The sequence below is a fragment of the Palaemon carinicauda genome, chromosome 25 (assembly GCF_036898095.1).
Source record: "Palaemon carinicauda isolate YSFRI2023 chromosome 25, ASM3689809v2, whole genome shotgun sequence".
Classification (NCBI taxonomy): Eukaryota; Metazoa; Arthropoda; class Malacostraca; order Decapoda; family Palaemonidae; genus Palaemon; species Palaemon carinicauda.
In genome coordinates this window covers 95935332-95950722 of record NC_090749.1, presented here as the reverse complement: position 1 = coordinate 95950722, position 15391 = coordinate 95935332, and the positions used below count along the sequence as shown (strand labels likewise).

The 15391-nt window shown below is 47.2% G+C and overlaps 1 protein-coding gene across 1 annotated transcript in view; it reads left to right on the top strand.

Annotated features, from left to right (window-relative positions):
- Positions 1 to 15391, top strand: part of LOC137618721 (zinc finger protein 677-like) — a 160823-nt gene that overhangs the window by 16790 nt on the left and 128642 nt on the right. The window contains exon 2 of the mRNA XM_068348887.1: positions 14389 to 14516. The gene's annotated coding sequence lies outside the window, so the exon portion shown is untranslated. The remainder of the gene's footprint in view (positions 1 to 14388; positions 14517 to 15391) is intronic.

Below are 15391 nucleotides of genomic sequence, written 5' to 3'. Positions count from 1 at the left end.
GACTCGCTAGCACTTGCCAATGCGCCAGCGCTCTCCTGCGCAATTGCGCAACAGCCAAAAAAGAGGTGGAAGGCAAACTTTTGGACAGGTCACCATCGTCCCATTCCTCTCTCGGCAAACACATTACAGCACGCCCACCGAGAAAAAGAGGGAGAGGTTCCACAGAAAGGTTCAAGATTCTGCAACCATCGGTCGAGACTCCTCATAGGGACTCTTTAATCCCTTTCTCTTCAGCCTTGGTTCAGTGCTATGGTCAGAGGAGTTGTACAGGCCTTCGGGCCTGCTTTATCATCTTGCTATTCGGAGACCTTACACCGTCCGATGGCTCCAACAGATCTCCGGCAAAAAGCCTTGGTTGCTTCGCCCTTGAAGAGAAAAAGAGGGGTCTCAGATACGGTAACATCCCGTAGGGTGAAACTGATTCATGTTAAGCCTTTGATGCCGGTCTCTCCTGACTCGCCCTCCGAGTGCTCTCCTGCCTCACCTCTACTGAGGGAGTCTCGAGAGGTTCGAATCTCCTCCCTTCCACCTTTGGAGGAAAATTCTCCTCGTACTGGGAGTTCTCCACCACCACCAGCGGAAGTCAGGAAGGACAACTCCATCTGGCCTTCGATGCTGGAGTAGTATCTCCTTCCACAGAAGGAATCTAAGGACTTCAAGTCTCTTCCAAAGTCCTCTTCAAGGACCTCCAGGCCTTCAGGAACTACCATTCACTCTAGGAATGTTCACGACCCACCCAGAGAGGAGCTCTCAGGGGGGAGGGGGGGAAGAAGGAGACTTTGCTGCCAGTCCCACTTCAGAGGGGGAGTAGAAAGAGTCAGAATATGCCTTCTGACAAGCCTTGACTCTCATCAGGGTACAAAATGGGTTTACCTACCCGGAGATACCCCCAGGAAAAGGCGAAGACACGGTCTTAGACCAGTGCAGCCTTTCCCTGGTCTCAAGGGCTAAAGAGTGCCCGGGCAAAGATCGCCCAACAGTTCTCCGCGCTCTCCTCTCAACATTCCGGCTCTGCCGCCAAGCTTCTCCCACCTCTTCGCATCCAGCAGAGGAGGTATTTTGAAGTTTTGGACGAGCCTGGTGCAGCTCTTTCACTCCACCACTCTAGAAGAGCTCACCAAGGGAGTCCCTGTTGAGAGGCTCTCCAACCGTCAGGTAACCTTCTCGGCAGCTGAGATCCTAAACCAGGAAAAGGTCACAAAGTATACCATGCAGGCTACTTTGTGGCTTGATCTTTGTTTGGGGGCCCTGGGAATCTTGGTGCGAACCGAGGATTTGTCCAAGGAACGCACCAGGAAAGCTATGGAAACTTTCCTTTTCTCAGGCACTCACCATCGAGTTTCTAGCCCATCAAGTCTCAATATTATAGGTGAACACCATCCTGAAATGCCGGGATTCTGTGTCTGAGAGATTCTATCAGCAGGTTCTGAATGCCAAGATCGCTAGGCTCAGGAACTCCTCTCTAGAGGGATCCTTTCTTATTGAGCCAAGGACGAGGAACAAAGCCCTATAAACCACCAGCTTCTGAGCAGTCCCATCCAGCTAAGATCTCGACAAACAAGACATCAGCGAAAACAGTGGTGTCTAAGAAGCCCTTTCCGACAAAAAACAGGAAAGGCACTAAGTCCTCCAGGGGAGGAAAGTTTCCTAGGGGCCGCAAACGCTAGGAAAGGCATCCGCCCCCGCTTGTCCAACAGTGGGGGAATGCCTACAAAGTTGCTGGGACAGGTAGAAGCAACTCGAGGCTGAACTCTGGACAATCTCTGTGATTCGTTCAAGGTATCGCATCCCGTTCATAACATCTCTCCTTCCCCTGATTAGGAATCCAGTGTTAATAGACTCCTTTGCAATGGGATCAGCAAAGGGGCTAGCCCTCCGGGCAGAAGTCCAGACCCTGTTGAAGAAGGGCGCTCTCCAGGAGGTCCTCGACGAGTCCCCAGGCTTCTCCAGTCGACTCTTCCTTGTTATAAGGAGTCTGGAGGCTGGAGACCCGTCATCAACCTTTCAAGCAAACTCTCTTCATCGTGGAGACGGCAGACACAGTCAGACAAGCGGTAAGACCACAGGACTTCATGCGCGCACTGGATCTATAGGTCGCGTAATTCCAGATCCCACTCCATCCGTCTTCAAGGAAGTACTTAAGATTCAGCCTAGACAGCAGGAATTATCAGTTCAAGGTACTATGCTTCGGTGTTTCCACAGCACCTCAAGTCTTCACCCGAGTGTTCGCCCTAGTGTCATCATGGGCACACAGGATTGGGATCCATCTGGACGACTGGCTAATCCTAGCGGACTCGGTGGCGACCCTTCTTCAGTACCGAGACAAACTATTGAGGTTTTGCTGAGATCTGGGAATCATGGTAAACCATGAGAAGTCCTCCCTGCTTCCTACGCAGAGACTGGTATACCTAGGCATGATATTAGACACCAATCTCCACAAAGCACAAAGCCTTCGCATCAGACGACCGGATAAGGAGGCTGAGAAAGGTTGCAAGACCCTTTCTTATACGAGAAGAACTTCCTGTCCAGACGTGGCTACATCTTGGGTAGATAGTGAGTACCGAGTGGTCTTTGGATCATCTAGTAACCAACAAAGTCCTGACTTTGTTGGGTTCTCCGACTCTGGATCTCTTCGCAACGGCCCTGAACTTCAGGCTTCCGTTATATTGCTCCCCAGTCCCAGACCCCAAGGCTCTCTGGCAAGATGCATTCCGACAACGGTGGGACAACATTGACGTTTACGCCTTTCCATCGTTCTTTCTGATGAGGAGGGTACTCAACAAGGCCAGAACATTGGTTAACCTCTCAATGGCTCTCATAGCTGCGCTATGGCATCATGCGGAATGGTTTCCGGACCTTCTGCAACTTCTGACGGAGTCTCCAAGAGAACTCCCTCCACAACGCGATCTACTTGGATAACCATATGCCAACATTTTGCTCAAAGCCGTCGCTTTGCTACAACTTCCCGCCTGGAGACTATCCAGCATCTCCTCACTCAGAGAGGATTTTCGCAACAAGTTGCGAGCAAAACCTGGATACCTGCGGAAATCATCAGCAGCAGTCTACCAGGAAAAGTGGAAAGTCTTCTGTGGCTGGTGTCGTGGAAGGGGTCTCTCTCCTCTCGATGCCATTATTACAGTAATAGCAGAGTTTCTCGTGTATTTACGTGAGGAAATGCGCATTTCAGTCCTGGCGGTTACAGGCTATCTCTCAGCCTTAAGCCTTGCTCTTAGACTCAACGAACTGGACATTTCCTCATCGCTAGAACTTTCCTTACTCATACAGAGTTATGAACTTACCTGTCCTCAGTCTGAAGAGAGACCTCCCTCAGGGAACATGCTTCGAGTTCTCAGGTCTAAAGACACCTCCCTATGAACCATTACGCCAGACAACAGATTGCCACCTCACTTGGAAGACCGTATCCCTACTAGCTTTGGCTTTATCCAAGCGAGTCAGTGAACTTCATGGTCTCGTATGACGTCGCCCATTCAAGAGGATCGGGATGGGTAACGTTCGTCTTCGTCCCTGAGTTTTTAGCCAAGACTCAGAATCCGGGAGTAGCGGATCCCTGATTCGACTCCTTCTGGATTTTGAGTCTACGTTCTGTAACTGATGACCCTGATCATCTCTTACTCTGCCCATTGAGGAGTTTGAAGCTGTACCTCAAGAGAACATCCGCAGCCCGTCCCCGTGTACCGGCACTTTTCCCCAGTACAGGGAGGAACAAGTTGGGGGTCACTAAAATCACCATCTCGGTCTGGATTCATAAGGTCATAGACCATGCCCTGAATCAGGACCCTCCTCCTTCACGTCGCCCCAGACCTCATGATGTCAGGGGCGTAGCAACGTCTCTGGCATTCAAGAGAAACTTCTCTGTGACGTAGGTTCTACGGGCTGGGGTGTTGAAACTTCACACGTTCACAGCCCACTTACCTGCAAGACGTGACCCACAGAAGGCTTGCTACTTTCTCTATCGGCCTAGTAGTGGCTGCATAACAGCTGGTATAATACCTCAAGCTCCTTATTAGGCAAATAGCTGAAGGATGAGGGCACTAGTTCCCGGTTTTTAGTCTGCGTGAATGAAAAAGTTTGACTGGCTCTTATTCTTTTTTCATCCTCCTCTATCTAGGGAAAGCAGCTTCTTGGGTTCTCTACATAAGCTGACCTCAAAGTACTGCAGGTAAACCATGCTTCCTTGTGTGCCTAGTATTAAGCTAATATTGTTGCGTCCCCATACCCTGGGGAAGTGGTATTGGGAATGTCCTTGTTACAACAGTTTTTCCTACAAGGACTCGGAATAACTTTTACCTGGACAGTCTCTCTTCTAAACATCTCAACACACACCTTGTGTAGGCCGCAGATCTTGCGTAGCAAAGTTCAGCGAGGTGCAGGGACTTCTTATTCTTGGTACAAACCTATTCAAAATAAGGATCCCCGGGAAAAGCCAAAAAGCCAGATTGGCAGGGACGCCCACCTTCTCAATGGGCGAGTCATCCCTAATAAATAGCGTGGTTTGTATTCCAGTTACGGAACAAATGACAAATTCGTAGATAATTTGTATTTTTCCTAACGATACAAACCTTGGCTATTTATACAAACTTACCCGCCACCCCTATCCCCCTTGAAGTCCTACCTCCAAGCAAAGTGAGCTAAATCATAGGTGTGTGAGCGAGAGTGGTAGCAAGCTACCCTCCCTACTTCCGCTAACTAGTGGAATGGGCAATTAACCATCGCTAAAATTTCAATGGCTAGTTTTTTCAGCCTTGACAAAAGTAATAACCCCTGATAAATAGCTAAGGTTTTTATCGTTAGGAAAAATACAAATTATCTGCGAATTTGTCATATATGAAAACAATCTTTATGTTTTTATATATATATTAAGCTTTCTGTACAGGGAAAGTTATTGTGTTTGTGACAACATAGTGTGGCAGGTTCTCAAGGGAGGAGGACCTTCCCTTACCACCTTCCTCCTTTGGACATCGGTCATCCCGAGTGACTCGGCCGCTGTTGCAGGGGATTCGTCATCATTTGGATACTCCTCCGTTCGACTGTTATCGTCGCCCTCCCCTCTACGTGCTCTTAGATGGAATCTGCTTGCGGCCTTCACAGAGCTTTACTTCGGTCTTGCTCTTTCTCACTGACAATGTCGCTCACTTTACATGGGTGGTTAGCAGATATTCTGCTTGGGTACACCTTTCCCGTTCATGGGTTAGGTTGCGCTTCCGAATGATTTTCTTCATTAAGTGAAATAATACATAGCTGTTTTTAATCTAACTTCTCAGCTTCGACTCCGCTTGCTGGCGGAGGGTGCGCTTGACCTTAGCTCGTCTGCTCCCTCTCAGGTTCCCCACTTCCCGCTGGAGGGTTAAGTGGTTCTTCTGAGTATAGTAGTTTGTTTTGTCAGCTGAATTAATTGATAGTAATTCTTGTTTGTTCTGGCGTAGATACAAACCCTCAGCTATTTATAGGGATATACTGTACAATACTTTTGGCGTAGCTGAAAGACGAGCCATGATAATTTGGTGGGGGGTGGGTTAGACTGGCTACCCTGCTCACTCACACCTCTCGGCAGTGTAACCACTTTACTTTTTAGCTCGGTAGATAACGGACTTGCTGCCGTGCTCTCCCGCAATGACTTGCCTTGATTGTTTTCTGTAATTTTTTTCTTTTTCTCTTGTGTGTCTTTTCATTTATCTTATACATATATATGCATGTACAGTATATATCTATAAATGGAAATATATGTTCATGTTATTGATGCTACTCCCCTACCTTGCCGCCCTACCCTGCTCTGATGGTCGGCAGGTTCTCAACACTCCCGTGTGTTTGTTTCATTACTGAGTTAAAGTGTATAACAGTTCAGCTCCCTTTCGAGGAATTATCTTACAAGGAAGGTGAATTATTCCCCCGAATAGTTCATGTTGTGCAGCCGAGCAAGAATTGTAATTAATCACAACTTTTATTTTCTTTTCTACAGATAGCAGCGATGTAGAACACAAGGCCGATGGCCACGGCTGCCTTGTTCATTATTCTGCGCTTCATGTGGTAGCTCGTGCGCCGCCCACGTTACGAGGTAGCAATCGTTGTCAACCTTCAACTTGAACAAGGCTTGTTGATGGGAAGCAGACAAGTTTTGCTTCTGCTACCTCGTTGCCCCTTGAACTGGGGAAAAGCAAGTTTAAGGCTTGTTCCACCTTCGAGGGGAACTTCTCTCTCTCTCTCTCTCTCTCGTTCGCGAAAGATATTATTACGCCTACGCTTTTTTCCATAGAGCTGGGAGAATTTTACGCCTACGCTTTTTTCCCATAGAGCTTGGAGAAAGCTTGCCTTAGGCGATTTCCTCCTTCGGGAGGACTTCTCTCTCGTTCGCAAGAGGTATTATTACGCCTACGCTTTTTTCCCCATAGAGCTGGGAGAAGCTTGTCTTAAGCAATCTCCTTCAGGAGAACTTTCCTATCGTTTGTGAGAGATAACTTGTAGGAGTTTGCGGATCCACCAGGGGAGGTGGCAGAGCTTTCTCCGAAGCAGGTTTCCCCTTCGGGGGAACGAGTCTCTCGTTCTCGAGAGAAGACTGCCTCTGGGCATCGGCGGCCCCCCCCCCCCTTACGCTTATGGTTTTCCTTCGGGGGCGGATCCACCAGGGGAGATGGCAGAGCTTTCTCCGAAGCAGGTTTCCCCTTCGGGGGAACGAGTCTCTCGTTCTCGAGAGAAGACTGCCTCTGGGCATCGGCGGCCCCCCCCCCCCTTACGCTTATGGTTTTCCTTCGGGGGCGGAGCGAGAACCTTATCTTAAGCGACGTTATCCTTTGGAAGAACAAACCTCCCCTGAGGAGGTATTATCTTCAGATATTTGAACCTACTGGTTCTCCTTGATCCTTCGGGGTCTCATTACGATCACCCTTTGGGCTGGCGTGATCTTGTGCCTTCGGGCTCTTGTCATGTTGAACCTGCGGGTTCTCATAGCAGTAGGAATCCTTCGGGACTCCGTCGCGCTGATCCTTTCGGGCTCACGCGACTCGAAACCTTCAGGTTTCAGTTATGCTGAACCTTCAGGCTCTTGTAACGATGGTAACCTTGAGCCTTCGGGAACTTGTACCATCAATCACACTGACCTTTCGGGGTCCTGTGACAAAGGAACCTTTGTTCCTCGTTACTGAACCCTTGGGCTTTCATAACTTTAGCTACCCTGAACCCTTGAGCTCTCGTAACTTTAGTCACTCTGACATTTCTATATTTTGTGACAGGGAAACTTCGGTTTCTCTTTACACTGACCCTTCGGGGTCTTGTAACATTAGTTACGCTGAACCCTTGGACTCTCGTAACTTTGGTTATGCTGAACCCTAGGGCTCTCGTAACTTTAGTCACTGACACTTCGGTGTTTTGTGACAGGGAAACTTCGGTTTCTCGTTATGCTGACCCTTTTGGGTCTCGTAACATTAGTTACGCTGAACCATTGGGCTCTCGTAACTTTAGTCGCTGACACTTCGGTGTTTTGTGACAGGAAAACTTCGGTTTCTCATTGCGCTGATCCTTCGGGGTCTTGTAACATTAGTTACGCTGAACCCTTGGGCTCTCGTAACTTTGGTTATGCTGAACCCTTGGGCTCTCGTAACTTTAGTCACTCTGACACTTCGGTGTTTTGTGACAGGGAAACTTTGGTTTCTCGCTACGCTGACCCTTCAAGGTTCTCGTAACATTAGATACGCTGAACCCTTGGGCTCTCGTAACTTTAGTCACTGACACTTCGGTGTTTTGTGACAGGGAAACTTCAGTTTCTCATTGCGCTGACCCTTCGGGATCTTGTAACATTAGCTACGCTGAACCCTTGGCCTCTCGTAATCTTAATTACGATGAACCCTTGGGCTCTCGTAACTTTAGTTACTCTGACACTTCGGTTTTTTGTGACAGGGAAACTTCGGTTTCGCATTACGCTGACCCTTTGGGGTCTCGCAACACAGTTCATGGTGAACCTTCGGGTTCTCGTGACCATAGTCATTACTTATATGACAGAGAGTGTGCGGACTCTCATTGTGTTGATCGATCTCTCACACAACACAGGCTATCGTGAACCCTCAGGTGAGCGTAGCAGTGAGTACTCTCGCCACACTGAGAGCTCTGGCGCACATGACCAAGTTGGCGCGTACGACCGGATTGTCGCGCATGGCCGATTTGGCGCGCACGACCATTTTGGCGCACACGACCATTTTGGCGCACACGACCAACCTTATGAGCGCGAACAACTAGGCGCGCGCAATCAGTTGAAGTGCACAAACAACTCTTATAATAGAGTTTTTCGAACTCTCGTTGCTTCGCGCACGCAAGATTTTTACTCTCATGACAGAGCGTTTTCAAACTCTCGTCCCGTGAAGTGTAACCATCTCAGTGCGCGCAGCCAACTTTACGCACGTGACCATCGTCATCAAAAGTTTTTCTCTTACGACAGTGTCTTCCGATTCGTCACGCAAAGGGTTTGCGCGCGCCCATTGTCATCAAGAGTTATACTCGTATGACAGACAGTCTTCTGACTCTCGACGCAAGTGTTCACGCGCGCAAAAACCCGGAGGGATACCTTCACTTAAATCTCTTAAGAGATAGGGCCAACTCGCTGGTCCTTCAATAACCTCATCAGTTCCTGATGGGCCACAACACCACATAGGGGCTCACATCAACAAGCAAGAAGGAACTTGCTCGCAGCCTCTTCCCATCTAATAGTATGAATACTAAGATGGGCCGACGTCCGCTCGGTACCTCTATCAGCCCGCTTCATTCCAGACTAGAGGAATGTGTTCACCGACAATTTGTGCACAGCATCTCAGATAAGGTGTACTGAATGGTATTTGGATCACCTTGTACCCCACAAAGTCCTGACTTTATGGGGTTCTCCAATTGTGGATCTGTTCACAATGCCCCTGAATCTCAGGTTTCCGCTGCTTTCCAGTCCTAGACCCCAAAGCTGTCAGGCAAGAGGCATGCCAACAACGGAGGGTTTATCTGAAGAGAAGGGTACTCAACAAGGCTAGAACATCGGTCAGCCTCTCAAGGGCTCTCATAGCCCTGCTATGGCATTACATGGAATGGTTTCTAAAATTTCTGCAGCTCCTGACAGAGCCTCCAAGAGAACCCTTTCCTCGTCACAGACAACCACACTTTGACATCTACCACGAGCTATAGCTTCGAGACCACCCAGTACCTTCTCTCTCAGAGAGGCTTTTCGTAATAAGTTGCGCAGAGGTTGTCTGGATATCTGAGAAAATTCCTCAGCATCAGTCTACCAGGCAAAGTATAACGTCTTCTGTGGTTGGTGTCATGGGAAAAGCGTATCTCTCCACTCGATACCTCTGTTCCAGCAATAGCGAAATCCTCGAGTATTTGCTGGAGGAAAAGGCCCCCCTTTTCATGTTCAGCAGGTAAAGATGATCATTCAACCTTGAGCCTTGCCTTCAAACTGAAAGGAAGAGACATCCCCTCATCACTAGATCTTTCTTAACTCATGCGGACTTACAAACTTGCCTTTCCCCAGTTGGAATTGAGACCTTCCTCTCGGAGCATAGCTCAAGTTCTCTGGTCTGTAAGGAGACCTCTCTACGGTCCACTTCACCAGGCAACAAATTTTCACCTGGGATAGAAGACGGTGTTCCCACACACTTTGACAGCAACCAAATGAGTCAAGGAACTTCATGGTCTCTCTATCGACATCGCCCATTAACCTGTTAAGCGTCCCCCTGGACCAGGTTGCCGCTAACGAACCGTCACGCTTTTTTCGCCCTGAGCGGTCATTTCACTAATGATAAATTTTCAAAGTTAATATAATTTCTTTATGCTTATAATTCATATTTATAGTTAAAAGTAGGGATATTAATTAAATGTTGGAGTAAAAAAAACAATAAATACTACTATTATTTCATTTCAAAAGGCTACATAATATTGAATATTCTAATGGGTTCTTTTTATCTTCAATCGTAAATCTTACAGCAGGATCAGCAATAAAAGCATAGGGACAAGTCTCCCCCCCCCTCTCTCTCTCTCTCTCTCTCTCTCTCTCTCTCTCTCTCTCTCTCTCTCTCTCTCTCTCTCTCTTTTCTCCATATCGTTTCCTGTATAGTTTTCAAATATGTTCGTCATACATTTGTACATTATTTATCCACTTTATTCTCTCTCTCTCTCTCTCTCTCTCTCTCTCTCTCTCTCTCTCTCTCTCTCTCTCTCTCTCTCTCTCTCTCGGCGTTTCCTATCCTATATAGTTTTGTGAAATCTCGTTGTCTAGTCATTCGGCAATGAGAAGTCATTTTCGCTCTCGGCATCGAAAGAAAACTTTGTTTCTTCAATATCCTCATCACTGTAGGATTCAGAACTAGTGCTCTTATCATCAAACAGGTTATCATTATTAAATTCCTCAACAAGAATATCATTTATTTCATCTAAAGAAATAACCTTCATCTTTAGACCGCTCATTGTAAAAGGAACAACAAAAACCTTATCCGCATGAACGCCCGAAGCGCACTGAAAGGAAACCAGTTTTCTAACATCAAGCTACCTTCAGAAAAATAGTTGCCAGACATCATATAAGTTTCTATTTACAGCCCCCATATGCTGAGAGTGTTGCCAAGTGGTGATCCTATACTTACTATACGAGTAAACGTATTATCACGAGACTGACGTCTTGAAAAAGGCAGTTAAAGTCATGAACGGAATATGCAGTTGAAGGCGGTACCGAGTAGATCGTGGTGAACAGTTTATCACGTGGGTGACGCTTAACAGGTTAATGAGAAGGGTGAAAGGCAACATTCAGTTTTGTACCCGAGTATGTTACCAGACACAGTCTCCAGAGGTGACGGATCCTAGACAACAAGTCTCCACTCGGTAGCTGACGATCCAAATCATCTGTTACTGTACCTGGGCTGAGGTTTGAAGCTCTACCTCAAGAGAACAACAACCGCCCACCCAGGTGCCTTCTCTTATCGTCAGCACTGGGAGAGACAAGAGAAGGATCACCAAAACATCATCTCTGCTGGATTCACAGTCATCAATTACACTCTGAATCCAGATCCTCATCCAACATGTCGACCCACGATGTCAGGGGCATTGCTATGCCCCTGGCCCTTCAAAGCAGATTACTCTGTGATGCAGGTTCTTCAAGCAAGGGTGTGAATGCTCCAGGTGACTTTCACAACCTTTCTCCTGCAAGACGTGACTCATAGGAACTCAATACGATCTCTGTCGGTCCTGTGGTGGCTGCATAGCAGCTGATTGTATACCTTAAGCTCCTTATTGGGCAAGAAGCAGAAGGTTGAGGGGATTGTTACCTGGCTTTAGTCTGCATGAATGAAAAGAAATGACTAGCTCTTTTTCTTATTTTCATCCTTCCCGCTTATGGGGAAAACAGCAGCCTGGGTCCTCTGCACAAGGTGACCTCAACCACTGCGGGTAAACCACGCTTCCTTGTGTACCTAGTATTGTGTCAATACTGTTGCGTCCCCATACCCTGGCGAGCTGGTTTTGGGAAAGTCTTGGTCCAACAGTTTTTCCTACAAAGTCTCTTAATAACTTTCACCTTGACAGTCACACTGCTTATCTCAATACACAGCTTACGTAGGCCGCAGACCTCGCACAGCAGGGTTTTAGCGAGGTGTAGGGACTCCTTATATTTGGTACCAACATATTCAATTGAAGGAGCCAAAAAGCCAGATTGGCAGGGAAGTCCAACCTCCTAGTGGGTGAGTCACCCCTAATAAATCGTATAGGCTTGTATTCCAGTTACAGAAGAAATGACAAATTCGTAGACAATTTGTATTTTTCCTAACAATACAAACCTTTAACTCCTTATATAAACTTACCCACCTACCCTATCCCCCATGAAGTCCTACCTCCAAGCAAAGTGAGCTAAATCACAGGTGTGGGAGTGGTGGCAAGCTCCCCCCCCCCTTCCCTGCTAACTAGCAGAATGGATTGTTAGCTCTCGTTAAAATTTTAATGGCTCGTCCTTTCAGTTTCACTGACATTAATACCCCTAATAGATAGCTAAAGGTTTGCATTGTTAGAAAAAAATACAAATTATCTACAAATTTGTCATATTTAAGCCTTTCTTCCTTTGAATCCAACCTCTTCTGGGGCACAAGCTTGGGTCTCTATGAGACCTGGGCAGGAGACGAAATTGGACCTGAGAAGACGGTTCACAAACTGAAATCTCCGCCGAGGAGTGGACTTCTCTGGCTCTTCCCCGGATTGGATGCTCCGGGCTCTGGTCAGAGTCTAAGTAGTACCGTCTCTTAAGCCTCCCAGAGATGAGGGCAGACTTCTATGGACAAGGGGTACCACCCCCTTTGGAGAAAACTCAGATTTGAGCTTCGTCCTGTTTCTCAGGCAACACCCGAAGTCGACCTTCAACTTGACAAAGAATTCTTGAATGGGAGACAAAGAGTGCAGTAAATTGCCTCTAAGGGCTCCAACCACTGGTCAACAATCCTGCTCGTGGGAAGAATTGCCGACTACGGCAGCAGATGTTGGTCGTGTCTTTCTGGTCCACAGAAAAGACTTCCTTCACCGTTGGTCTCCCCTTCGGAGGTTTCCTCCAGCGAAGAGAAACTGCCCTTTTTTCCTGGTTGGTCTCTCCTCCAGGGAATTCCTCCGGCCAGAATCGTATTAATCCATCCCCTGCCATTGATCTTCCTGGAGCAGGCCATCCTCTTTTCACCAGCAAGACTCGTCACTCCCATGGACTAATCTGTATCTCTTCGATGGAGATCCCGAGAGGACTCCCTCAGCAACTCTAACATCCACATGTAAACACCTCTCACAAAACTGTATCTTCCCTGTAACATCATGTCTGCATACTATCCAGCTACTCCTCTCTTAGAGAATCCTTTCTGCAATAAGATGCAAAGATGTCTGAATACCTGCGTAGATCTTCGGCTTCGGCCATCAAGGCCAAGTGGACTGTAGTGGGTATCATGGAAGGAGTAATCCTTCCTTCAATCTCACTAGCTCAGCATTGAAGGAGTTCCTCTTTTACCTTTGGGAGTAAAGCGTTTTCGCAATCTTGGCAATGAGAGGCCATCGCTAATCCTTGAGCCTCACCCGCAGATCGAAAGGAAGTTACCTTCCCTCCACATCGGCGTTGCCCCTTTTGATGAAGAGTTTTCGAGCCGACGGACCCTTAGTTGGAAGGGAGACCTCCTCCACGGGCAGGGTTCACGTCCTGCGGTCCCCAAAGGGTTTCACCTACGTCCTGACCTCTATGACAGGTCTCCCACTCGTAATGGTTTCAGCCAAAAGAATTGGCGAACCCCATGGGCCGTCCTTAACGCCTCTCATGCACGGCGATGGACTAGGTAGTACTCAACCTTATTTCTTGCAGCTCAGATCACAGAGTCCAAACCCTTTGTTCGTGGAGTCCTTTGCAGGATGATAAACGGTTACTATGCCAAAGAAAAACTGGAGGGCCTACCTCAAGGAAACTACAAGAAGTGGCTCCTGAGTGTCAGCACCCTTCTTCAGCTTGGGGAAGGTCAAGAGAATGATCACCGAGAACTCGTTCTTGGCTCGGATTCGCAAGGTCATGGATCAAGCATTGAATCCTGATCCTTCTCCTCTTAGAAGAGACCGAGAGCTCATAACGGGGGCAGGAGTACGCCCTAGTGATTTATTAGACTACTCTGTGATGCAGGCCTTGTGAGCAGAGGTGTAGAAGCGTCGGATGACCTTCACCGCTCACTTCCTGCAAGACGTGACCCACAGAAACATGGAGACGTTCTTCATGGATCCTGTGGTGGCTACGCAATAAATGGTTGAAAACTTCTAGGTCCTTGATAGACAAGTAGCAGACGAGGGAAAACAAAGCTTAACCATGGTTAATTCTGGGATGTATGACAAAGAATGACTGGCTCTGTCTTTCTTTCATCTTCTACCGTGTGGATTAACAGCAACGACGGTACTCTGCAAAGCTGACATCCCCTGTCTGTAGGTAGAACCATTTCCCTTGTGTAACATGGTGTAGAAGTAATACCTCTTGTGAGGGATGATTAGGTAAAGTCCGATCACATTGCTAGTAACACAAGCACACAACTTGGGGAGGACGCTAGATGTGTATAGCATGAGATTTTAGTAAGGTCCTAGTTTTCCTACCAGTTACGATCTAAAGATCGTATGGAGAAAACCCTGGGTCAATGCCAAAAGCCTCTTACGAGGCAATTCATCCCTATAAATAGCTCCATGTTTGTATCGTTAGAAAAAATACTAATTACTGCCAAATTTGTCATATTTGTATGGTAGTTTGGAAAAATACAAATTACTTTTGAAATTTTTTAAATTGCTTCAAAATTTAGATTTATCTAGCTATGCAATCATGAGTCCTTTAAAGTTAACCTTATCACCTTAACCATCTCTTTTCAGTTCCGAGCCGGAGATCAAAAGCTAAAAGTCTTTGACAGGAAATATGGAGTGACCACGGTATGCTTGCACAAGCACTACCTCATTAGTGAATTATTGGCTATTCCAGTGCTGCTGAAGACATACTCAAGGTTTGTATAGATACTGTAAGAGAAATAACAATCAGAATTAAAATGATACTGTAAATTGTTTCAATACTAAATACAAACCCTTTCGCTATTTATATGAATTATACTCTCGGCAAAGCTGGAAGACTACCCATAAGACTGCGTGGAGGCAGAGGCAAGCTGTGGGCCAACCCCACTAGGACGGGCAATCCTCCCATATGTCCACCTGTGGGGGGATGCCTGAACAGCCGATGGCGAAGGTGGCTTCACCTTGGGATTGAACCCTGGATGGTCGAGGTGATCCATTCAGGGTATCACGTCCCGTTCACTTTATCTCTTCCTCCACTGATTCAAGTGCCTCTCCTATCAGACTCATATGCAAAGGGGTCCACAAAGGGGTCAGACTTTGATTCAAAGTTCAGATCATGTTGAAGGAGGGTGCTCTCCAAGAGGTCCGCGATGTGTCTCCAGGCTTTTACAGTCAAATCTTTCTTATAGAAAAGGTGTCTGGAGGCTGGAGACCAGTCATTGATCTCCACCCCCCTCCCCCCCGAACAAGTTTGTCCAGCAAATTTTGTTCAGGATTGAGACTCCTGACATGGTCAGACTCACCATCAGACCTAAAGACCTAATGTGCACTCTAGATCTGAAGGACACATACTTCCAAATCCCAATCCATCCGTCTTCCAAGAAGTATCTAGGATTCTCCTTAGACCAAAAACTATACCAGTTCAAGGTGCTATGTTTTGATCTTTCCGCAGCACCTTATTCTTTCACGAGTGTTCGGCCTTGTGTCAGCTTGGCCTCACAGATTCGGTATCCGTTGCCTAAGATATCTGGACGACTGGCTGATTCTGGCAGGCTCAAAGTCGGCCCTTCTCCATCATTGAGACGAGCTT